Source organism: Coregonus lavaretus (genome assembly GCF_964263955.1).
Source record: "Coregonus lavaretus genome assembly, contig: HAP1_SCAFFOLD_1108, whole genome shotgun sequence".
NCBI lineage: Eukaryota > Metazoa > Chordata > Actinopteri > Salmoniformes > Salmonidae > Coregonus > Coregonus lavaretus.
Genome location: NW_028164843.1, coordinates 116,354 through 140,856, shown reverse-complemented (window position 1 = coordinate 140,856; position 24,503 = coordinate 116,354). Strand labels below are relative to the sequence as shown.

Below are 24,503 nucleotides of genomic sequence, written 5' to 3'. Positions count from 1 at the left end.
CATGCATCAACAAGGGTGTTAACATATACTATTCCACATAAACATCTAAATGTTTTTCTACAACAATATTAATAGTTAGCTATACCAGTGCAATGACCTATGGCACACTTTCACAACTCATAGTGTTACATTCTCACTGCCAAGGACATGATCAGCGACTAATATATTATTAGCAACACGGTTACACAGTATAACACTGTTTTATATATATTGCACACACTTCACCTGAGCTTTTAGTGCCTCTGCAATGAGCTGAGCCCCAGTCACATCTTCCATTATTATTGTCGAGAAATCTGTTCAAAGTGCAAACGCGGTTAGCAATGATTTCTTGGACTTGTTGTTCAGTAGCTTATAAATCGTGTTTAGATCTCTTGCAAATCATTAGTTTTGTCTGCTTTCCAGCATGCATTACATGAGTAGCTTTTTCTTCTTCAGTGGGGTTTATAGGCAGTTGGCATCCAACGTTATGGTGCATTACTGCCCCCTATTGTACAGAAGTGTGGACATGAGCCGTGCAATAGCAGTCATGAATATTTAATAAACTAGTAGCATTTTTCTTTTTTTATTGCAAGAAATACATAATAAGCCCTCATTATGTGTTTATAACTGCACTTTACTTAACACTTAACTCAGTTAAGTCATTATGAGTGTATGACAGTATGAAAAAAAAAATGTATGCACACACTAACTGTAAGTCGCTCTGGATAAGAGCTTCTGCTAAATGACTAAAATGTAAAATGTAAATGACTTGAGTGTATGCATTATAGATATAGGCTTCATAGAAAGTGTTACAAATGTTCTCCTGTCATCTTATAGGAGATCCATTCATGGATTTAGTTATGGCTTGAGAATGTGACTGGTCTACGGAGTTCTCCTTTATGTCTGTCTTTATATGTGACAACAACTTTTCTGTATTATGTGTATTTCCACAATCAATAATCATAAACGGTACTTCACTATGAATACTTTTGACTATGTGGTTTGAAGTACTTTACCGTTATCTTGCACATACATGAAGACTACTATAGACAGAAATCAATGCAGTAATGTTTTATTAAATAAAGGCTCTGATTAAAATATCATATTAATAAAATCAGGCATTTGGCTAATTATTCTTCCCAGAAGCTCCTGTGAATGGTTTGGAGATGGCTCTGGAGAGAGCGTGTAACACCCTGACTATGAGTGGGCGTTTACGGGACTGGGACTCCTGGGGAGCAGGGGCCGGTGTGGTTGTCAGGTCCTCCTTGGGTGGGGAAGTGGATGGAACCTCTGGAACCTCACACTCAGCATCTGTCATGAGAACATTTCATAATCAGAAAATGAATGTGTGTGTTTGTGTCTGTCCGTCTGTCCGTCTGCCTGTCCGTCTGTCTGCCTGTCTGCCTGTCTGTCCGTCTGCCTGTCTGTCCGTCTGTATGCCTGTCTGCCTGTCTGTCTGTCTGTCTGTCTGTCTGTCTGTCCGTCAGTCAGTCTGTCTGTCTGTCTGCCTGCCTGCCTGTCCGTCTGCCTGTCCGTCTGTCTGTCTGCCTGTTTGCCTGTCTTTTTGTCTGCCTGTATGTCTGTCTGCCCGTCCGTCTGCCTGTCAGTCTGCCTGTCTGTCTGCATGTCTGTCCGTCGGTCTGCCTGTATCTGTTGTCACTGTTTTAACAAGCTTGTCATAGGGTGATACATCAATATGACATTATCGATGCTTATCACTTACCCTGTGAAATATGAGTCTCTCTGAGATGTTTGGTAGGCAGCGCATCCTGTTCAGGGTGTCTCTTCGGTTCCCCTTTTGTCTTGAACAGCTGTTGACAAAACACATCAGGACAACTGAGCCTGTGTAAAATACAGAGTGTGCATCCTAAAAGGCACCCTATTCGCTACGTAAGGCACTACTTTTGACAAGGGCCCAGAGAGCTCTGGTAAAAAGTCGTGCACTATATAGGGAATAGGGTGCCATTTGGGACTCTCCCATGTGTATTAGGATTGCATTACAGCGTCCTCACTCAACCTCCTAAAGACAATGACAACAGTTTTGTTCTAATGCTGAGAGACAATAGGGGTGTAGTGAATCTGTAGGGTAAATTTCAGCCCTGCCTTACAGAGGTAATCTCAAAACACAGAGCACCCTACCTTAATCATGATCTTTGGAAACTTATGCATTTTCGGTAGGAAACGCCACTTCCTGTTCTTCTTAGTCTCTTCCCCTCTGGCAGAGGGAAGACGGGCCATGCCGTCAGCCTTTACATCAGCCGGGCTAAGGCTCCTGGCAGGGAATTCCTCAGTAGCATTAAGGTCAGCTACAACACCATGAGTGATGTCACTTGTGGCATTGCTGGTGTCTGAGTGAGAAGAGCACGCTAGTGTGACCGACCTGTGTACAATAACTGGGAGAAGAGGACGCAGCCATTGAAGTCAGTCACTGCATCCCAAATGGCATTCTCTTCACTTTATAGTGCACTACTTTTGACCAGGGCCCATAGGGTCTGGTCAAAAGTAGTGCACTAAATATGGAAGAAGGTGCCATTTTGGACACAACCAGTGAATTTCACATCATAAAACGCAATGTATTGAGCATCATGTTACAATTAAGTCCTATGCAGATGAAAATAGGTACTTTCACTTACCATCCTCCATTGTAGACTTGGACACATAAGTCAGGCTGTCCATCACCACGTCTGTCATCAACTTGATGACCTGATCCAAAACCATTTCAGCCGATGGTGGCATAGGCCTTCCCATACACTGCCCCAGGAGTCTCCTAACAGAAGTCTGGGCAAAGTTGTAAATGAGCTCTGAGGCATCGTCCTTTGACAGCTTCCTCAGGGCTGGTTTAGGCAGCGCTGGTTGAGAGAGGCTTCTGTGGCCAACCATGGATTGAAGCTGGCGGTTTATGGTTATCTCCTGAATGAGACCATGGACCTTTGCGATCAGGTTGCCAGATGCACCTTGAAGGGCTTCAACTGACAGGAGCCTATCCAGATGTTCTTCTGCTGAAGTCATCTCTGGGTCGTCCGTCTTCAATGTGTCCATTATAGTTTTCACTATGATATTGGTGTCAGATATGTTTATTTCTTGTTGGCTCACAAGCGTTGACCGTGAACCTGTCTCGTCCATTGCGATAGAGGTATGGGATTCTGTCCTTGTGATTTCATCGGCAGCGCTCATGTCAGGCAACTGGTCAAGGCTCTCCAGTACAGAGTCTAACATGTTAGTGGCTATCAGACACTCCTCACTTGCAATCTGCCCAACAGATGAACTCTCAGAGTTGGCCACTCTACACTTGATCACATTTAGGATCAAGCTGAGCGTCTTCTTTGCAGTTTTGCTAAAGCCTTCTTGGCTGACTGCCACTGTTACGTCTTTTAGAGCCACAAGAGGTTTGCAACTTTCACTCAATCCACTGCCGTGGAGAGGAGAGGCTCTCTTCAAACTGTTGTTGCTCACAACTGACATACTCCTGGTGGGCAGAGTGACATCCTCACTGCATGTGTCAATTATATGGTGGTCTGTTGAAGAGCCACTCGAAGACACAAGGGCTTTAGACCTTTTAGCCAAACAGACTTTTGACAAAGGCTTCTCACTTCTCACAGACGGAGGGCGGCTCCTGTCCTCAACAAGAGCAGTGTCAGCGGACTTAGAATGTCTGAGTGTCTCCACAGGGGCGGAGTCCAGCACATATTTGGCTGTGGTGACTGACACTGGTGGAAAAGAGAAAAAGATGTTCAGTCTATCCTTTACTCTGTGGTACATGGTTTGAGCAGCATCCAATAAGTTGTCAAAGACAACTCTGGGTTTGAGCTGGAACTCCAGCTTTTTCTCTCCTAGTGGGAAGGAGTCTGCGTCGTCCACAGTGTACTGGGATACACTTTCAAGGTCTTGCATGATAATATTTACTATATCTTCGGCTGTAGAAACCGCATGGTGTGAGAAGGTGGTGCTAGGCATGCTCTGTAGCAAAGAATGGCTGGCTTTGCTAGCAGCTCTGAGAATGGTCTCACTCACAATGTGTTTGGCCTTAGCTCGGAACTCAGCACTGTGAAAGCTCTGGATGGAAATGTTAGAGGTTCTGCTGGCTGCACTAAGAGATCGCGTGAGTGTGGCAATCTCGGCTGATGTCACATCACTCGAAATGGTGAGGTCCTCCAATTTCGAAATTATCGAGTCCAACTTCTGGTTGAAGTCGAAGGATGAATTTGACGTGCTCTCCCCAACGGAAGCGGAGCAGTCTTCCTTTGAAGTGTCCACCCTCAGCACCGAGATCACCTGTTTGATTACCCCTTTAGTGCAGGTGTCGAGGGTGAGCTGGTAGGCTGAGGCTGGGGACTTAGAAGGGTCTTACTGTCTGTCTTCTGTACAGGAGACACTGCCAAAGTGGCCTCAGTTACAGGAGATTCCTGCACAGTGGCCTCAGTTACAAGTAGTCCAGTTGCAGAAAGCTCGATTTGCACAGGAGTATTTTTTCCCTCAGTGAGATGGTGGGAGGTGAACAGCTTCCTTAGTTTGTCCAGGGTTTTGGTATAAATCTTCTGGGAACCTGAACTCACTTCCACCCAGAACATTTTGCGACCTGATTTCGTACGCATGGAGGCCTTATTGACCTCAGATACCTCATGCAGGTCGGAAATAATTCCACCAAAGAGATCAGAGGATGCCTCCTCAATATTCTCTGAGGAAACATGGACAGATAGGATTTCCGACAGTTTCCCACAAGTGTCGGTTTTATCCAGCGCAGCAGTATATGTCACAGCTGCATCCTGAATGACCTGAGTGATGCATTGCTCAGCTTTGACAATATACTCCTCCACTGGTTGACCATGGAGGATGTCAACTTTATATTGTCGAGGTGGACATCTCTGGGTGCTTTATCACAGCAGCCTCCTCCAAAATGGCCGACGGGCCCTGGAGGATGTCAGAGATATCCATGTCCTCAATGGTCTCTACCAGAGACGATAGTAGGTCTCTGGCTGCCAGGTTGGTAGGTCTCTGGTTCTCAAGCTCTGTTTTGATTGCTTGACAGGCAGTTGCCAGAGCAACAACAGAGCGAGAACACAACTGCTTCAAGGTGGAGTCAGAAAAAGATGATGACAGATCTGTCATGGACATGGTGGAGAGTTGACTCTCAGAGACAAATGGGCTGAGTTTGACAGACACCTGTCTGACCAAGTCCCCAGCAAGAGCTCTCATATCTATTGCTCCACTAGCTGAGTTCTGCGAGCAGGCACTCTGTGGCCTTGACGGGTTCCTGTTATCCAAAAATCCTGTTATCCAAAAAACCTCAAGTACAAGATCCACAACATCGGATGACACTTCTGTCACTCTGTTGTCGGACAGAAATGTACTTGGATGAATGGTGCCTGCATTCACAGTCCAGTCGCAAATGGAGTTGTTGGACTGACTCTGGACTAGTGGAACTAGACAGGTTTCACTTGGACCTTGGCCAAAGAGCTCTGCCATTTTGAGCAGAACTGATCTTAAGACCTTTGACTTGGAAATGTTCAGCAGTGGGTCGTTGTTGGACAGTCTGGTGGATGGTCTGCTAGCCGATCTGTGAACCACTAGGCTTTGTATTTCTGCCGAAATGGCAGTTAGAAAATAGGTCAAGGGGCTGGACGCTCTCCCCTCATTTCCTCCGTTGGCTTTAGCCTTGATGATGCTATCTATGATGATGACTATGACCTGTCCAGCCAGAGGACCCAAGATGGCCTCAAGCTCCCTCTCTAACTCAAGGGGAGACTTGTGGCCGAGCGCAATATGCTCTATGGCATGGGAATACATCTTAGAAGTCGCCATGCTTAGCATCTCTTGGGCAAACTGTTGACTTGCTGAGATACTTCCAGTCAGCAGAACTAGAGTTCCCTGACTGACACTTCGCATTAGCTCAGCCAATCTGGAGTTGAGAAGGTTTATAACCAACTCGACAATACCCATCATAAACTTGCCGTCCGTTGACATTTTGCTAGGTCTGTATTTCTCCTGTCTACTCCGTTTGGGCAGCGGTACGATGTCACCCTGCGACTGGCCGCTCTGGACCATGTCGAAGACAGAGTCCTCAGAGATGCCAAACACAGATCTCAGTGGTGCTGAGTGTTGTCTGTGTCTCATCTCTCTATCGCCACCCTCAGGTGAGGAGACATATCGCTCTTCGTTCTCACTTAGCAAAGAGGTCATGGACCTGCAGAATGCACAACATAAATGAATAGTATATGGTAACAAAATAAAAAATATGATCCAAGAATTTGGGACACAAACTCAACCTTGTTATTATTATTCAAAGGAAGCATTGTGAACCATCTCAAACCACACTCAGAGCAAACATTAACATTCAGAGTAAACGTTGCCTAGCACCACGAGTGGTTGTGTAGTATCTAAGTAGTATTTCTCACTAAGTGGATCTGGAATGGATATTTGTACCTATAACAGGAAATACCTGCAAAAAGAGGAGGGGATAGAGCTAGGTATCTGTGAGAGGAGGGGATAGGGCTAGATACCTGTGAGAGGAGGGGATAGGGCTAGGTACCTGTGAGAGGAGGGGATAGGGCTAGGTACCTGTGAGAGGAGGGGATAGGGCTAGGTACCTGTGAGAGGCGTGGATAGGGGTAAGTACCTGTGAAAGGAGGGGATAGGGCTAGGTACCTGTGAAAGGAGGGGATAGGGCTAGGTACCTTTGAGAGGCGTGGATAGGGGTAGGTACCTGTGAGAGGAGGGGATAGGGCTAGGTACCTTTGAGAGGCGTGGATAGGGGTAGGTACCTGTGAGAGGAGGGGATAGGGGTAGGTACCTGTGAGAGGAGAGGATAGGGCTAGGTACCTTTGAGAGGAGGGGATAGGGCTAGGTACCTGTGAGAGGAGAGGATAGGGCTAGGTACCTTTGAGAGGAGGGGATAGGGCTAGGTACCTGTGAGAGGCATGGATAGGGCTAGGTACCTGTTAGAGGCATGGATAGGGCTAGGTACCTGTGAGAGGCATGGATAAGGCTAGGTACCTGTGAGAGGCGTGGATAGGGCTAGGTACCTGTGAGAGGAGGTGATAGGGCTAGGTACCTGTTAGAGGCATGGATAGGGCTAGGTACCTGTGAGAGGAGGGGATAGGGCTAGGTACCTGTGAGAGGAGGGGATAGGGCTAGGTACCTGTGAGAGGCGTGGATAGGGGTAGGTACCTGTGAGAGGAGGGGATAGGGCTAGGTACCTGTGAGAGGCGTGGATAGGGGTAGGTACCTGTGAGAGGAGGGGATAGGGGTAGGTACCTGTGAGAGGAGGGGATAGGGCTAGGTACCTGTGAGAGGAGGGGATAGGGCTAGGTACCTGTGAGAGGAGGGGATAGGGCTAGGTACCTGTGAGAGGCATGGATAGGGCTAGGTACCTGTTAGAGGCATGGATAGGGCTAGGTACCTGTGAGAGGCATGGATAAGGCTAGGTACCTGTGAGAGGCGTGGATAGGGCTAGGTACCTGTGAGAGGAGGTGATAGGGCTAGGTACCTGTTAGAGGCATGGATAGGGCTAGGTACCTGTGAGAGGAGGGGATAGGGCTAGGTACCTGTGAGAGGAGGGGATAGGGCTAGGTACCTGTGAGAGGCGTGGATAGGGGTAGGTACCTGTGAGAGGAGGGGATAGGGCTAGGTACCTGTGAGAGGCGTGGATAGGGGTAGGTACCTGTGAGAGGAGGGGATAGGGGTAGGTACCTGTGAGAGGAGGGGATAGGGCTAGGTACCTGTGAGAGGAGGGGATAGGGCTAGGTACCTGTGAGAGGAGGGGATAGGGCTAGGTACCTGTGAGAGGCGTGGATAGGGGTAGGTACCTGTGAGAGGAGGGGATAGGGCTAGGTACCTGTGAAAGGAGGGGATAGGGCTAGGTACCTTTGAGAGGCGTGGATAGGGGTAGGTACCTGTGAGAGGAGGGGATAGGGCTAGGTACCTTTGAGAGGCGTGGATAGGGGTAGGTACCTGTGAGAGGAGGGGATAGGGGTAGGTACCTTTGAGAGGAGGGGATAGGGCTAGGTACCTGTGCGAGGAGAGGATAGGGCTAGGTACCTTTGAGAGGAGCGGATAGGGCTAGGTACCTGTGAGAGGCATGGATAGGGCTAGGTACCTGTTAGAGGCATGGATAGGGCTAGGTACCTGTGAGAGGCGTGGATAAGGCTAGGTACCTGTGAGATGCGTGGATAGGGCTAGGTACCTGTGAGAGGAGGGGATAGGGCTAGGTACCTGTGAGAGGAGGGGAAAGGCGTGGGAGTGCGTGTGCTGCAGGCAGTTCTGGCGCTGGTGCACCTGCTGGGTCCTCCACTACAGCTGAATCTGACGCTGCGGCCAAGAGAGGTCACCTCTCCTGCCTCATTACTTCCTGATCCAGAAGAGCTTGGCGAATCAGAGAGCTCTATCTGCATGGTGAGGTCAAGGGCGGGAACAACCACAGTGGATGTAGACTCCATCACCCATGCTACAATATCCATGCACTTGGCACTAAACTCATGTCTGCTCATCTGCAATGTTAAAAGACCATACAGAGTTAGTTTGTTAAAGGGGCTGCACTGATATAAAATGTAGAACCATTTACTCAAGCTAGTCAATTAAAGCAGTGGTTCAGGATTAAAGGTCCTGCAGGATTTCCACAAATGAATGTTTGGTCCATTTTACCAACATTAACTACTTTAGAGGTGACTATAACTCACCCCGGCACGCATATTCTCACTCAGCAGATTCCAATGGCTGAAAAGTAAATAAATGCAAGTACACAATGAACTACATGACATTACCTCTATTATCTTAGACTATGTTATGGATGGACATTACCTCTATTATTTTAGATTACGTTATGGATGGACATTACCTCTATGATTTTAGATTACGTTATGGATGGACATTACCTCTATTATTTTAGATTACGTTATGGATGGACATTACCTCTATTATTTTAGATTACGTTATGGATGGACATTACCTCTATTATTTTAGATTACGTTATGGATGGACATTACCTCTATTATCTTAGATTACGTTATGGATGGACATTACCTCTATTATCTTAGACTACGTTATGGATGGACCTCTATGGAACTAGGCCACACCCAGACATCCCTGATTGGTTATTTGGTCCGTTGAGTCCTTTGTATTGGCCCGAGACTATGGGAGACTCTCAATCTCCTCGCCTCCTTCTCAAAACCCATTGGATGAGAAGGTCAGAAGGGCGGGACCTCTGGCTTTCTCATCCAATGGGTTTTGAGAAGAGAGGACACGAGGAGTATGCAATTGAGATAGGGAACATATCTAGGGGATGCATGGGGAAGCCAAAGAGCAACTTACTCGTCCTTCATGTCCTGCACAAAGGTGTGTAGGTCTGGGTAGCTTCTCTTTCCCCTGCTGAGGGTGAGGCTGGTCTGGGAAGTTTCATCCTTGTGGGTCACGGTAGTGAAGGTCACCACTGCAGCCTGATGGCGACAACAGAAAGCAGAGTTAGGCTGTAATTCAATTTTGCGTCATTAAAACACAAAATATCTCAATGAAATGTCATACATGTAATAGAAAAATACATCAAATACATCAACTTGTCCGAGAGAGATTTACATGGTTACAAAAACGTCACGCCACTTTTTTCCAAGATGGCGAAGTAGTGCAGTCCTGTTTCTGTCGTGTGTCTGTAAATAGCCTGTAAATACCCTGTTTTTTGTATTTTTCGTACATATTTCCCTATCAGACTTTTCATCCTTCTACAAAATATACTTTCCTGCAACCCGCCTCACTCAATGTGGAACGGATTCTATTATCGACTTACCTTTATCTAGAATCTAGAATCTCCAGTTGAAACTAGCTAGCCAGCTAACTAGCTACTTGCTATTAGCCACAGCTAGCGGTGTTTCACCCAGAACATTGGATTTTTTTCCGCGGGATTAATTTTAATCACTGGACATTGATCACCGGATATTCGGCCAGTCTGCACAGCGCGTTATCGACCCAGAACATATCAGTTTTTCCGCCGGAATCACTGAATCACTGGACCTTTAACTCCGGATTCATCGCTACCAGCTAGCTACCACCAGCCAGCTACAACAAAACGGACGCTGTGGTCTGGCTAATCATCCTGAGCTAGGCCCATCGCCCATCTCCCGGCTATCTACCTCTCTGTCAACCGGACGGGACCACCTAGTGTTGACACGGAGCCCCGCCGATCCTACACGACTGGTCTGCCGACGAAATCGTCTGATGTGGTTACGACGTTAACCACGAAGATTCCATCCATCTGCTAGCCCTGGCCCGCTAGCACACGCTAGCCGTGGCCTCTTACTAGTGCTTCACCACCGGACCTTATGATAACTCAGATATACAGCTGATATCTGCTGGACTGTTCCTTTTTACGGTACTACATCCTGTTTATGTTTAGCCTCAGCCCAAACATGGTTAGTTTATTGTTGTTTCGGTTATTTCTAATTGTACTATATCACTGTAGACCCCCCAGCCTAGCTAAACCTGCCTTAGATAGCTCCTTTGCACCTTCCCCTATACACGCGGAGACCGACTCAATTGATGACTCCAGCGATGCTATCTCTTTCATTGTTACCCAACGCTTAGGTTTACCTCCACTTTACTCATATCCTTCCATATCCTTGTCTGTACATAATGCCCTGAATCTTTTCTATAACACCCGGAAATCTGCCCCCTTTATTCTATGTACCCAACGCACTAGAAGACCAGTTCTTAAAGCCTTTAGCCGTATCCTTATTCTAGTCCTCCTCTGTTCCTCTGGTGATGTAGAGGCTAACCCAGGCCCTGCAGCCCTCAGTATCACTCCTACTCCCCAGGCGCTATCATTTGATGACTTCTGTAATCGCAAAAGTCTTGGTTTCTTGCACATAAATATCAGAAGTCTACTTCCTAAGTTTGAGTTATTCACTGCGTTAGCACACTCTGCCAACCCTGATGTTCTAGCAGTGTCTGAATCCTGGCTCAGGAAGGCCACCAAAAATTCTGAAATGTCCATCCCCAACTATAACATTTTCCGTCTAGATAGAACTGCCAAAGGGGGTGGAGTTGCAATCTACTGTAGAGATAGCCTGCAGAGCTCTATCATACTATCCAGGTCTGTGCCCAAACAGTTTGAGCTTCTACTTCTAAAAATCCACCTTTCCAGAAATAAGTCTCTCACTGTTGCCGCTTGCTACAGACCCCCCTCAGCCCCCAGCTGTGCCCTGGACACCATATGTGAATTGATTGCCCCCCATTTATCCTCAGAGTTTGTACTGCTTGGTGACCTAAATTGGGATATGCTTAATACCCCAGCCATCCTACAATCCAAGCTAGATGCCCTCAACCTCACGCAAATTATCAACGAACCTACCAGGTACAACCCTAAATCCGTAAACATGGGTACCCTCATAGATATCATCCTGACTAACATACCCTCTAAATACACCTCAGCTGTCTTCAACCAGGATCTCAGCGATCACTGCCTTATTGCCTGCGTCCGTAACGGGTCCGCGGTCAAACGGCCACCCCTCATCACTGTCAAACGCTCCCTAAAACACTTTAGCGAGGAGGCCTTCCTAATTGACCTGGCCCAGGTATCCTGGATGGATATAGATCTCATTCCGTCAGTAGAGGATGCCTGGTTGTTCCTTAAAAGTAATTTCCTCTCAATCTTAAATAAACATGCCCCATTCAAAAAATACAGAACTAAGAACCGATATAGCCCCTGGTTCTCCTCAGACTTGACTGCCCTTGACCAGCACAAAAACATCCTGTGGCGTACAGCATTAGCATCAAATAGCCCCCGCGATATGCAACTTTTCAGGGAAGTTAGGAACCAATATACACAAGCAGTCAGGAAAGCAAAGGCTAACTTTTTCAAACAGAAATTTACATCCTGTATCACTAACTCCAAAAAGTTTTGGGACACTGTAAAGTCCATGGAGAATAAGAGCACTTCCTCCCAGCTGCCCACTGCACTGAGGCTAGGAAACACTATCACCACCGATAAATCTACAATAATCGAGAATTTCAACAAGCATTTTGCTACAGCTGGCCATGCTTTCCATCTGGCTACCACTAACCCGGCCACCAACTCTGCACCCTCTGCTGCAACTTGCCCATGCCCCCCCCGCTTCTCCTTCACACAAATTCAGACAGCTGATGTTTTGAAAGCGCTGCAAAATCTGGACCCCTACAAATCAGCTGGGCTAGACAATCTGGACCCTTTCTTTCTAAAACTAGCCGCCGAAATTGTCGCAACCCCTATTACTAGTCTGTTCAACCTCTCTTTCATAACGTCTGAGATCCCCAGAGATTGGAAAGCTGCCGCGGTCATCCCCCTCTTCAAAGGGGGTGACACTCTAGATCCAAACTGCTACAGACCTATATCCATCCTGCCCTGCCTTTCGAAAGTATTCGAAAGCCAAGTTAACAAACAGATCATCGACCATTTCGAATACCACCGTACCTTCTCCGCTATGCAATCCGGTTTCCGAGCTGGTCACGGGTGCACGTCAGCCACGCTCAAGGTCCTAAACGATATTATAACCGCGATTGATAATAGACAGTACTGTGCAGCCGTCTTCATCGACCTGGCCAAGGCTTTCGACTCTGTCAACCACCGCATTCTTATTGGCAGACTAAATAGCCTTGGTTTCTCAAATGACTGCCTCGCCTGGTTCACCAACTACTTCTCAGATAGAGTTCAGTGTGTCAAATCGGAGGGCCTGTTGTCTGGACCTATGGCAGTCTCTATGGGGGTGCCACAGGGTTAAATTCTTGGGCCGACACTTTTCTCCGTGTATATCAATGATGTCGCTCTTGCTGCTGGTGACTCTCAGATCCACCTCTACACAGACGACACCATTTTGTATACATCTGGCCCTTCATTGGACACTGTGTTAACAAACCTCCAAACGAGCTTCAATGCCATACAACAATCCTTCAGTAGCCTTCAACTGCTCTTAAACACTAGTAAAACTAAATGCATGCTTTTCAATCGAACGCTGCTAGCACCCGCCCACCCAACTAGAATCACCACTCTCGACGGGTCTGACCTAGAGTATGTGGACAACTACAAATATCTAGGTGTCTGGTTAGACTGTAAACTCAACTTCCAGACTCACATAAAGAATCTCCAATCCAAAGTTAAATCTAGAATCGGCTTCCTATTTCGCAACAAAGCCTCCTTCACTCATGCTGCCAAACATGCCCTCGTAAAACTGACTATCCTACCGATCCTTGACTTCAGCGATGTCATTTACAAAATAGCCTCCAACACTCTACTCAGCAAACTGGATGTAGTCTATCACAGTGCCATCCGTTTTGTCTCCAAAGCCCCATACACTACCCACCACTGTGACCTGTACGCTCTTGTTGGCTGGTCCTCACTACATGTTCGTCGTCAAACCCACTGGCTCCAGGCCATCTATAAATCACTGCTAGGCAAATCCCCGCCTTATCTTAGCTCATTGGTCACCATAGCAGCACCCACCCGTAGTCTGCGCTCCAGCAGGTATATCTCACTGGTCATTCCCAAAGCCAACACCTCCTTTGGCCGCCATTCCTTCCAGTTCTCTGCTGCCAATGACTGGAACGAATTGCAAAAATCTCTGAAGCTGGAGACTCTTATCTCCCTCAATAACTTTAAGCATCAGTTGTCAGAGCACCTTACCGATCACTGCACCTGTACACAGCCCATCTGAAATTAGCCCACCCAACTACCTCATCCCTATATTGTTATTTATTTTGCTCTTTTGCACCCCAGTATCTCTATTTGCACATAATCTCTTGCACATCTAGCATTCCAGTGTTAATACTATTGTAATTATTCTGCACTATAGCCTATTTATTGCCTTACCTCCATAACTTGCTACATTTGCACACACTGTATATATATTTTCTGTTGTATTTCTGACTTTATGTTTTTTTACCCCATATGTAACTCTGTGTTGTTTTTATTGCACTACTTTGCTTTATCTTGGCCAGGTCGCAGTTGTAAATGAGAACCTGTTCTCAACTGGCTTACCTGGTTAAATAAAGGTGAAATAAATAAAAATAAAATAAAAATAAAAGCCTACACGAAATACAGCCCTTATTTTATGTGTTTCTAAAATCGCCTATGGGAAAAATTAATGGTGGAAAAACGATTGGAACCATTTCCCTGTTTGACCGCTAGGTTTTATGGGTATTATCACACCTCCACTGTAACACTCTATAGAGGGGTTGGTTGTTTAGCAACAAAACTGGCATGCAACTATGGGGCAAAATAGACAGGGTTTGACTTAGACAACATGTAAACTATATTTAGTCTCTAAATGTTTAATGCAAACATAAATACATTTGAACAATGAACTCGTCTCAAATACATTGTTACAGTTGTTGTTGGTTAGCTAGGTAGCGAATTCTAGTCATTGCATAGACATGATATCAGTCAAAACACCTCAAAACAAGACATGGTATCAATAACACCATACAACGAGCTGAAACATGCCATAGAGCTACGATTCCCCACATGGCAGCTTGTTGTTAGCTGAGGTACAGAATCATAACAAGATACACGACTTCCGGCCATCGATGCGCGAGCATCATTTTCGTGACGTCAGCCAACCCTTCTATGGCTCCTGGTCAAAAGTAGTACACTAGCCTACATAGGGAATAGGGTGCCATTTTGGACGAATTTATGAAGGTGCTGTCATAACCTTTGACCCCCATTTGACCCTACTGTACCTTTAGCCAACTCTCATGACTCCCCGGCCATATACTTTCTAGTTTGATATTACAGCATGAATAGCACATTATTTCATTTGTTAAACAATATTTAATCCACAGTAATTAATATAATTGAAGATTTAAAAATAAATAACATGTCTACCTTGAACTCTTTATTCTCCATCTCCTTGCAAAATCAGCACATTTCCTTGCCAAAATGAACGCGCATCCAGAGCGAAAACAAACGCAATCCTCCAGCACTAGGGAGGATTAGACTGAACTGCTCCAGCGGTTTTTGATCAGTTTCAACATTTATCAGTGATGACGTAACAATGACCTGTACAGATTTGACACACTTTCGATCTCGTGCTGATGCAACACTCTGTGTTGTTGAAAGCTCATGTATGGAAATCCTGCGAGTTGTAAACAAATGTAGGCTATTGTTGCCCTTAAAACTGTAATGTTGAGGATGCCATGAAAAATAAAATACATAACCCACACCGTTAGGCCAAGGTACATGCAATATTCATCACTTTGCCAATAGACTTCTTGTTCCTTGTTGTATGTAGCCTTTCTTTTGGGATTAGCACCACTGTCACCTAGAAATTGATACTGCGGTTGTCACATAAAACAGATAACCCATAGTTCATTATTAAATAACATAACTCATTTCTTTATTTTATTACTCATAAAATATACAGCAATCTTCAGATACTGAAAGAATTCATGGGAGTTTCGAATTCAGTCACTATTTCATATGTACATGCTAGTTTCATCCTTTTAAAGAAAAAAAAGGACACGAAAAAACCTGTGAACCTCCTGATCCTGATTTGACGAACATAGCATATGTATTGTACATATTTCCAGTTAAAATTATTTTCAAAGAGACAAAAACGGGGGTTTGAACAAGCAATCACATAAAAGGATTGAGTGGTTTCATTTTTTTGAAGAAGTTAAGCAAGCAAAACCTGTCAAAATACATTGATTATAAGACCAAGACAAATAATATATATATATTTTTTTCAACAGAAGAAAATCTAAATGCTGCTGTCCTACCATTGGTTTACAGTGTTTCTCCTCTCCAAGGGAGGCATGTTTTCCCCCTCGTATGCCTCGGAATAGTATCAGTGCTTTTCACAAACGTTGTAGTACTTAGTGTGCATCATTGTTTTCGCTCATACAGCTGCCCCTACTCTCCTAACCTCCCCTCAGTAACTAAAGAAGGCACAAAATGATGACATAAATATCACAAGAAAGAATACATGAATTAATAATTTACTTTCTAAAATATTTTCTAGAGGGCAAAGGACAGGTAGGTTTAATAACGCAAATGTAAAAAGTCCTGTCGCTCACATACAAATGCAAAATCTAAATGGCACCCTATTCTTTATAGAGTACACTACTTTTGACCAGAACCCTATGGCCCTGGTCAAAAGTAGTGTACTATAAAGGGAATAGGGTGCCATTGGGGATGGAAATTCTTTGAAATTACTCATGAGAGCAAATACTACGATTCTTTGGTTCCCACAGAGGGTCAGGAGCTTAAGACATGAATGATTTTATTAAAATGTTTGTTCATAAAAAATAAATGATTTCCCCTCCTCCCACATGGATTACAGACAAGAGGCTAGGTGCGTTCTGACTGTCTTAGTGTGCGGATAAACATGACCATCACTCTCATAAAACTTTAAATGAAACATCACTCCTTATGTTTTTTCTCAGGCCAAAACGCTCAATCCCATTTCTACTGTCAAAACAGGTTTTGAAAAGGCTTCTTCCACATCTTTTGGTCCATGTCTGTTTTTCACTCAGTGAAGTGCTACTATCCCCTTGGACTACAGGTTATTGCCGTCATAAGGTGTCCGTCTGTCTGTTGGCTGGACAGTTTCTACCGTTTAGGACCTTTGTGGGTAAAGGTAAAGGTGGGGTATAGCAGCAGCAGTTCCTCTGAAGTCCAGTATCTGCTGGAAGGACACCTGGTGGTATGAGAGGATGAGTGTGGCCAGCCAGCCTGTTGTGCCTCCCCCTCTCCCTCCCTCCCTCCCTCCATTTCTCTCTCTCCAACTGCGGGACTCTTAAGGCTCCTGTGCGGACTGTCTCGGCTCGTGCCCTCCCAAAGCTGGCTGTGGTGATTTAAGACACGGTGTGTATGTGTGGATTTGTTTGTGGCCTCTGCCCCACTTCACTGTCCATCCGCCTGCCCTTGGCTCCTCTCCTGGGCAGCGACCACCACCCCCCTCAGTATGTCTTTGAGTCTGAGTCGTTGAGTTCCTCATCCTTGTAGAAGCCTCCATCGTGGTCGCGGTGGCCGATGTTGTTGAAGCTGCAGTAGGAGCTGTGCTCGCTGCGCAGCACGGGCAGGCTGTCGAAGGTCACACTCTTGGAGGGGCTGGTGGTGTAGTGGTTAATGGCACTGAAGGACAGGCTGGGCGCCGGGTTGCAGGGGGACACGGGCATCATGGTGGCCAGGATCAGCGCCAGGCAGTCCGCCACGTCTTTGTTGGGGGCGCAGGCCAAGGCAGGCGTGTAACCTGAGGGGTTCAAACAGAACAGCAGAGGGTCACTTCAGGAGCATCACCGTTTACTATAACACTTTTGGTGAAAAACATGAAATAACACCAGGCTAGGAGATACAAAGTTAAGACAATAACCAAGCAGTGGACTAGAGAGAAACATTTGTGGACACATTGAGAAGAGAAGTACAGAAGAAAACGGTGTTAGCGTTATGGATCTTACCATTCTCATCGACTGCGAGCACACTAGTAGCTCCTGAACCACCACCGTCAGACCATTTCTGGCTGCAACGTGTAACGGCCTGAGGAGAAAGTACCGTCAGATTAGCCAGCAGCAAATGAGGATACCTCCCAAATGCCAGACTATTCCCTATATAGTGCACTTCTTCTAATTCTTCTGGCCCAATTAATACAGCTGAACCATACGTACGTCTGTAAGGCTGCGTTAGTCGAGTTGATGAGGTTCCTGTCTGTAATCTTCTCCAATATCAACAAAGCACTGGTTTCATGCCCCTTTAAAAACCAGAGTCAAACATGTCAGACCAACATTTCAACCAGAGAGAGCCAACTGTTCAGATGAACGTCATCTTCATGTGGGGATGCTCACCTTACTGCAGGCCAGATGAAGAGCAGTGTTCTTGACTGCATCCTGCAGGGTGAGCTCTGCTTTGGCACTGCTCACCAACAGCTCTGACACAGACAGAGAAACATAAAGAAACTCAATTAGGAAATTAAGCGACTTATTAAAATGTAAAACAGACATGTTGAACTTAAGCCGGCTGGGCGAGGCAAAGCGGAGGAGAGGGGGCTGCGTACCGACAGCGTTGGTTTGTCCGTTCTCAGCAGCCATCATGAGGGAGGTCTTCCCGGAGGCATCGGGGGAGTTGACCTGGGCGTTGTGGCCTAGCAGCAGCTGAAGACACTCCACGTGGTCCGTGAAAGCCGCCGCATGCAGGGGGGTCCTGGAGAGAGAGGAAACTTATTTCACCGATATCATGTAGGACTGTTGTAAACAAGTTTGTTCAATTAACCCTGTTTATACCATAGAAATATAAAATCACTAATAGATGTATTAAAAGTAATCTACAATCCCTCATCCAACCCCAGAGGTCATTTTATTCCCAAGACAACATTATTCTCCAGAAGAAAAGGACTTTGTCATGTGCTGTAGTTACCGGTTCTTGGTGTCAGTGGCGTTGACAATGGCCGGCCCCAGAGTGTCAATCAGCATCTCTGCAGCCCCCTCGTTGTCATTGATCACAGCTCAGTGGAGGGGGCTGAACGAGTTGCCCTCGGTCTTGTGGAAAACCTCCTGTTCCAGCAGCACCTCTACACACGTGTCATGGCCTAGTGGAAGATTGATTCATACCGGAAAAAGATGACGTCGCTGCAGACCACAACAATACTCTCAGAGAAAGCTACACATCTGACAATGGTGAAGTCACAAAATATGTTTTAGCTACAACATATGCTATGTCAATCCCTGACAAAGTCCTGTTTCAGTGTAAGGTCCTCCACTGAGAGTCATAACCCCTAATTCTGTTGTAGTCTTGTTCATTCCCCCACATGGCTCCGTCCACACCAATCGAATGCTTTTCAAGCCACAAGAGGGAGTGAATGAGTGTACACTTCATGGAGGAGAGAACAGAGCTACAGTCCAGTTAGTCAGTACGTACCGTTGTATGTAGGGGTGTAACGATCCATCTACTACATCGATGTATCGATTTATATTCCTATGATCCAACTACATCGATCTGTGCTCGGCGAGTTGGCCTTTTGGACAACATATATCACTCTAACATCGTTTTAAAATGTAATAAATCGATTGTATCGATACTAGGAAATAACCCATTGGATTTAAGCACGTCAGACTTTATATGGATGTTTTTTCTTAGCACTTTTAATGATAAAGGCTTTAAACATTACTCGATTCAGTCTGCCTATCCGTGACGTCATCGCCCCACGCCAGCAGCAGCGCAAAGGCGCAAAGACAACAAAACATAGCATGGCGGACGACAGAGGAGAAGCCGACGAGCGAGAAATTATCAAGCCACCATTGCGGTCCTTACAAGGAACAGGAATCTAGGAAACTTCACCTGCACTGTCCAGTATCCAGGTATTTATTTCAGTCACACTGGTTGAATTTTTGGCTAAAAGGTTACTGAATCGATTTCAAGTCACTGAATCGTTTCGGATCGTATCGTTCTAAATGAACCAATATCGTCCTTGAATCGTATCGACAACCACGAATCGTGATACAAATCGAATCGTTACACCCCTAGTTGTATGGCCTGCCTAATTCAGGGACATGTTTACGGTGCTGAAGAGAGAAAATCAGAAAAGATCTAGTGTTCCGTTAGTCCAGTACGTACCGTTGTAGCAGGCCCAGTGTAGTGGCGTGTAGCCCTGGTTGTCTGTGATGACGGGGAGGGTCTCCACTGACTGGGCGGCGTGTAGGAGCCCCCCCAGCACCCCGATGTGTCTGGATGCCGCCGCCAGGTGGACAGGGGTCCGCCCCTTACAGTCCCGAACCAGGAAGCTGGCGCTGTGCTGCAGCAGGGCCTCCACACACTCCTCATGACCCGTCAACGCCTGGGAGGAAGGGCGGGGAGACAAGAATGGATTTGAATAACTAATAATCAATGATATAATAATGAATCATCAATTATTACAAATGATGTCTGGAGGCAGGTCCCCCTACAGGGATGAATACACCACTACCCATGGACAACTACTTTTCTGAAGATAATATGTATATTTGAGCCTCCCCGTCTCTTTCTGTGTGTGAGCGTATACAGCCAGCTCTCCTCCTCACCCCTCTGTGTAGCGCTGTTCTGCCCCACTTGTCTTTGGCTTCTACGCTGGCTCCCTTGTTGAGCAGTGAGTACACACAGTCTGTGTGTCCGCTCAGCACCGACAGCATCAGAGGGGTTCTGATACACAAGACAACAAGGTCATATTACAAACTGGTAATAACCAGGCTGAGTCCCAAATGGCAACCTATTCCCTATATGGTACACTACTTTTGACCCGAGCCCATAGGGTTCTGGTTTAAAGTAGTGCACCAAGTAGGGCATAGGGTGCCATTTGGGACGTAGACCTAGTGTCAAAATCTCTTTATTTCAGGAATTGTATCCAAAACCCAATTGACTTACTGTCCATTCCCGTCTTGAACGTCCACTGCACTCTGGAGGTCAGCATTTCCAATCAGCAAACGCAAACACTCCGAATGACCGTTGGTAGCTAGAGGAGGATAAACAGAGAGGATATAAGAATGTGAGATGATTGACCGTTGGTAGCTAGAGGAGGCTAAACAGAGAGGATATAAGAATGTGAGATGATTGACCGTTGGTAGCTAGAGGAGGCTAAACAGAGAGGATATGAGCTGATTGCTGGACGACTTTTATCTTCACATGAACAGACAGATTTCTAGAACAGTGGTATTGGTAGATGACATCCTCATGATGTTAACACAGCAGATAATAAAACATTTTGGGGCTGAGGCCCTCGAAGCCTGTCACCTGCTAGCTGTGTACCTGGCTCTGGATAGAAGTCCCCCTGTGCACTGATCTAGGATCAGCTTACCCTCCCCAGATCCTCAGCAATAATGACAAAAAATGACCTTAGATCAGTGTGTAGTGGGCATTTTCACACTATGCTATATAATATCCCTAGAGTGGACATTGGCGTCCTAGCAACATGACCAAACAAATGTCCATCTTGGTAAGGAAAACTTTTGAATTACAGAATCTCTAGGTCTTACGTGATATCCTATGCGTACCTGCAGCGTGGATGGGGGTCCTCTTCAGGGTGAAGTCTTTAACCAGGATGGAGGCTCCCTGGTTGATGAGGACGTCAACACACTCCACATGGCCTTTAAAGGCATTCAGGTCCAGAGGGGTGCGCCCCTGGCTGTTCCTCACGTCTAGATCCAGCAGAGACTGAACCAGGACCTCCATAGCATGGTGGTGGCCGTGGTACGCCTGAATGGAAACAAACACACAGTCTGAAGCAAAGTCCAGTGGTATGCCTGAACAGATATACACTCCTAATATAATCAATGTCCTATAGTAGACCAGTGGTATGCCTGAACAGATATACACTCCTAATATAATCAATGTCCTATAGTAGACCAGTGGTATGCCTGAACAGATATACACTCCTAATATAATCAATGTCCTATAGTAGACCAGTGGTATGCCAGAACAGATATACACTCCTAATATAATCAATGTCCTATAGTAGACCAGTGGTATGCCAGAACAGATATACACTCCTAATATAATCAATGTCCTATAGTAGACCAGTGGTATGCCTGAACAGATATACACTCCTAATATAATCAATGTCCTATAGTAGACCAGTGGTATGCCAGAACAGATATACACTCCTAATATAATCAATGTCCTATAGTAGACCAGTGGTATGCCAGAACAGATATACACTCCTAATATAATCAATGTCCTATAGTAGACCAGTGGTATGCCAGAACAGATATACACTCCTAATATAATCAATGTCCTATAGTAGACCAGTGGTATGCCAGAACAGATATACACTCCTAATATAATCAATGTCCTATAGTAGACCAGTGGTATGCCAGAACAGATATACACTCCTAATATAATCAATGTCCTATAGTAGACCAGTGGTATGCCAGAACAGATATACACTCCTAATATAATCAATGTCCTATAGTAGACCAGTGGTGCGCCTGAACAGAAATACACTCCTAATATAATCAATGTCCTATAGTAGACCAGTGGTGCGCCTGAACAGATATACACTCCTAATATAATCAATGTCCTATAGTAGACCAGTGGTATGCCAGAACAGATATACACTCCTAATATAATCAATGTCCTATAGTAGACCAGTGGTATGCCAGAACAGATATACACTCCTAATATAATCAATGTCCTATAGTAGACCAGTGGTGCGCCTGAACAGAAATACACTCCTAATATAATCAATGTCCTATAGTAGACCAGTGGTATGCCTGAACAGATATACACTCTTAATATAATCAATGTCCTATAGTAGACCAGTGGTATGCCTGAACAGAAACAGTCCTAGACCTCTAAAGTAGACCAGTGTCTCTCAAATCGGGTGCCCATTTTTTCTCCCGCCCAGCATCAACATCGAAGGTCCCTGCCAAGCGTGAGATTTAGAAACAAACACACTACTACTCCTCTGTTGGAGGTTGATTAACTCAAATGGCAAAATAAGGAAATCATCCTCATCATCACCGTGTCAAAATATGCATGTATTTTACACTAATCAGGAACAGATAGGAACATGGTGTGTGAGTGTCTGGACAATCAACTTTTCGTGGAAAAACAACACAATGCCTGCATCCCAGATAGCACCCTATTTCCCATGTAGTGCAGTACTTTTGATCTGGGCCCATAAGGTTCTGGTCAAAAGTAGTGCACTAAATAGGGAATAGGGTGCCATTTGTCATGTGGCGAGACCCCTACAGGAGCAGGTAGGCTTTACTCACAGCTAAGTGTAGGGGGCTGATGGGAGCTCTGACATCAGAGTCGTTCAGGATGTCTGTCCCTGAGGTTTCCATTAGCTGGGGAAAGACAAGGACGGGCCAGTTTAGACTTGTAACATATTTACTTTGAAGGTTAGTCTAGTAGCATGTTTCATGTTGTAAATCTCAGTGACCAGCCCCTGCAGACATACTGGGGTGTTGCATTCGTATCTTAAACAAGCTAGTGTGAGGAAAAGTAACCAACTGGTACTTACCACATCTAAAGGTGTTTCACTTGCAATCTGGAAAAAGAACATCAAGAGTGACGATGCGGCCACGACAAACATGCAACCACACCTTAAAACCTACTGAATATCAACGTCTGTCCCAAATGGCACCCTATTCCCTATATAGTGCATTACTTTTGACCAGAGCCCTATGGGCCCTACATCCATTTGGGACGCAGACAAAATGGTCTGTGAATGCAGGGCGTCTAGTCCCCTGTGGTTCTGACTCACCAGCTCCAGACAGAGGCGGTGTCCGTACGCAGACGCGTAATGGACTGCGTTGTAGCCCTGATTGTCCCTGATCCCTGGGTTAGCGTCGTTTCGCAGCAAATATTCCAGACACCTAGAGGTCAGAGGTCAAGAGTTCACTAATCATTATACCAACATCAAGACAGACAGATAAGCAAGCAGAGACACTTTCCCAAAGGAGACGTGGCCAAGCTTTCACACTGCAGATTTAACACTAGTATGTATTCAAACACGGCCAACAACATACTCTAGACTACAGTGAAATGTGAAAGGTCATGGCACCACAACATACTCTCCAGACTACAGTGAAATGTGAAAGGTCATGGCACCACAACATACTCTCCAGACTACAGTGAAATGTGAAAGGTCATGGCACCACAACATACTCTCCAGACTACAGTGAAATGTGAAAGGTCATGGCACCACAACATACTCTCCAGACTACAGTGAAATGTGAAAGGTCATGGCACCACAACATACTCTCCAGACTACAGTGAAATGTGAAAGGTCATGGCACCACAACATACTCTCCAGACTACAGTGAAATGTGAAAGGTCATGGCACCACAACACACACAACAGTAAGAGAGGTGTGAGACGTACTTTCCGTCTGTGTCGGAGGCAGCAGCGTAGTGGAGCGGGGTGCAACCCCTTTTATCCAGATCGTTCACACTGGCCCCAGACCCCACCAAGGCAAACAGACACTGGTAGTTACAATTGGCTGCCGCATAATGCAGAGGACTCCTAGAAGAACGCACAGAAACCATTCAACATCAACAACAGAAACAACTTATTGGAGCTGTAAAACATTTACATTTTACATTATTTAGCAGACACTCTTATCCAGTGCGACTTACAGGAGCAATTAGGGTTAAGTGCCTTGCTGCAGTGCACATAGACACATTTTTCACCTAGTCAGCTAGGGGATTTGAACCAGCAACCTTTCGGTTACTGACCCAACGCTCTTAACCGCTAGGCTACCTGCCGCACAATATTTCCCATAATAATTCCTATATGCCCCTATACTATATTCCCCATTATCATAAAGATCACATATGAAAGTTATTTGATGCCACAGACAGACCTTCCGAAGCTGTCCTTTATGTTGAAGTCTGCCCCTGTGTTGAGCAGCAGATTCAGACAGTCCAGGTTCCTGGTAACAAGATATCAAGTTCAGAAAGGCCCTCGTACATCTGAGCTATCAGGTGAATGGTAACAAGATATCAAGTTCAGAAAGGCTCTCGTACATCTGAGCTATCAGGTGGATGGTAACAAGATATCAAGTTCAGAAAGGCTCTCGTACATCTGAGCTATCAGGTGGATG

The 24,503-nt window shown here is 45.7% G+C and overlaps 1 pseudogene across 1 annotated transcript in view; it reads right to left on the bottom strand.

Annotated features, from left to right (window-relative positions):
- Positions 1-24,503, bottom strand: part of LOC311115072 (2-hydroxyacyl-CoA lyase 1-like) — a 30,723-nt pseudogene that overhangs the window by 4,802 nt on the left and 1,418 nt on the right. The gene's annotated exons all lie outside the window — the stretch shown is intronic.